General features: G+C 43.0%; 1 protein-coding gene across 3 annotated transcripts in view; it reads right to left on the minus strand.

The window, feature by feature from the left end:
- Positions 1–2,500, minus strand: part of LOC134454182 (arf-GAP with Rho-GAP domain, ANK repeat and PH domain-containing protein 1-like) — a 57,530-nt gene that overhangs the window by 34,966 nt on the left and 20,064 nt on the right. The gene's annotated exons all lie outside the window — the stretch shown is intronic.

A 2,500-nucleotide genomic window follows, 5' to 3' on the forward strand; every position in this document is an offset into this window, starting at 1 on the left:
GGATTGCATTGCTCTTGTCTGGACTGCATTGTCTGTATATTTTACCCTGGATTGCATTATTTTTGATAGTGATTTAATTGACAGTTGAATCTCTAAGGGCGGAATTCTCCCACCCGCTTAAGTGAAAAAAAGCGCGCAACGGCGCCTCCGCGGTTACTCAAGTCTGTGATTAAGCGGGGCTTACGCGCAATTTTACCAGTTGCGCACTTTGGGTGGGGCCAGGCCAAAATCAGGGAGTTTCGCATGTAAATTAATCCTAAGCGTATTCTCCCGTGCACTTACGCGCGTTTGCCTTTACGCGCATCAAAGGGCTGTAGTAAGGTCAAGCGCCACTATGAGGTAAAATGTAATATTGCATTTGATGCTCGCTTGGCTCGCATTTTGAACATGTTACACGGTATGATTTGTTGATTTTCCTTACCGTCAGCGTGAGTCCCAATCGAAATTCATTCACAGTTCCACATAAACATCTTACATTAATTGTGACAAAATATGACCAGCTGCCCAGAGCATGTTCTCATATCGGTGAACTTACAAACAAAAGCAGGTAATTAATTAATCAGTATGAGGATCATCATGTTGTCTCCACGGACGGTAACCAAAACCAAAAACACCTCATTGAACCATGCACAAGTAGGCTAAATTGACAAGGCACGTCAGACTAAAGACCGCTGTTCCAGTCATCCTAACAGCCACCCAAAGTATGCCTATTCAAAAACAACCTTCACCATTTTACTATGTTGTAGCCACGACGTTAAGTAAAGGGTTTTTATTGCAACTCCTCCACTTTTGTGATTTATTGGAACTCGTGCATATGTGCATGTAACTTATTAAACTTTCTGAACTGATGCCCGACATACAAAACCACCACATACTGAGGTAGGCTACATGTTGTCCTATCTGTTTTTGTAAGGCAGAAAATATTTCCTGAATGTCATTACAGCTAAACGTAAAAAGGTATGTCTTTGGCATTTCGCTTCTGGTCTCCATTACACCCCATCAGCTTCGCGTTTAAGTCCTGGCTTGGCATTGCATGCCCATGTCCAATTCCCAATATAAAGTTTCCGTTTTTTCATGACGATCGATTTCCTTGTTCATTCTTCAGCATGCATGTAGCCTAAGTGTAATATGCTGACGGACAGCTGAGATCCACATATTTCCAATTATATTAATGTCACGTTGCTGTACAGAGAAGCGGAGAAGCACTTTTAAAAGTCAGCAAATACAATGTGTTTGTTTAACTGTGGGAATGTTATAGCATTTTAAATCACTTTTTGATTTCCGGAATTGTCCAGGCAACACGCCAAACTCCATTTTTAACAAAACGTTTAATCATGTTTATTATTTCAATCAACCTGTTGCGCACCAAAACGCTCAGCTGAGTTCCCGCCAAAGGTGCACATTGCGTTTCCATCTCAATATCTCACCTCCACTACTCGCCTTGTGATTGTGAAAATGAGCTGAGGTTAGATGTTGAGATGCTTTTGCACGAGGACTTTTGGCACGTGGTTTTAAATTCAAAGTTAAAGTTCAGTGTTGGATCTCAATGGACTGCCGAGGTTTTCACATGGTTGATCTGAAAATCCATGCTCCATAGTTTCTTTGTAGCCACAACTGATGAACTTGGCGAAGTCTCATCCCCCCATTTAGCATATATCATGCCCATGTTGGGCTACGTGGTGTTTTTCAGAGTTAAAGGGACAGTTTGGTCAATTTCAACATGCAGTTGTATTGCTCGCGCTACCCTTGACTTGTCAGTACCTGGTGATGCCACATTTTTCGGCTCAGCCCTTTCCGAGATATGAGCAATTCTAATGGGGGCAGCGTTTGTTTACATTTTTTAAAAATGAAACATAGGCCAAATCCAAATATTTTCCCAAAAGGTACTGCTGTTTGCTAGTTGTCTGCTGATGTTTTATAACCTTTTAGATGTTTTTGGGAATAAATAAAAATGTTTTTTTGAAATGTAAACAAAGAGCTGCCCCCATTACAATGACCAGGATCTCGGAAACGGCTGAAGAAGAAGAAAAAAAAATCTCAGGCACTGACAAGTCCAGGGTGGTGTGAGCATTACAACTGCATGTTGAAATTGACCAAACTGTCCCTTTAAGCGCTAGGGGTGTGGCGACGTTCCAGAGGGGAGAATACGCGCAAGACAAGACCGCGTAAAATATGCGTGCGTAAAACCGACTTAAGTGGAGACGGGAGAATTCCGCCCTAATAGAGCAGTTATCTCTCTCTCTCTCTCCTGATCCAGTAATATCCATTGTCACCACAAGAGGGCAGCATACACACATACACACACACACACACACACACACACACACACACACACACACAGGTGTGTCTTACCCGGTCCAGTACCGCCTGGTCTCCGTATATACACACACACTGTAGCGAAATGAAGTATGGTTGCCCAGCCGGGACCTGAACCCAGAACTTCTGGAATAGTGAACTGGGGCTCTGACCGCTACACCAAAGAGCCAGGCTCGTTGGCGTG

This window comes from Engraulis encrasicolus, chromosome 8, assembly GCF_034702125.1.
Source record: "Engraulis encrasicolus isolate BLACKSEA-1 chromosome 8, IST_EnEncr_1.0, whole genome shotgun sequence".
NCBI lineage: Eukaryota > Metazoa > Chordata > Actinopteri > Clupeiformes > Engraulidae > Engraulis > Engraulis encrasicolus.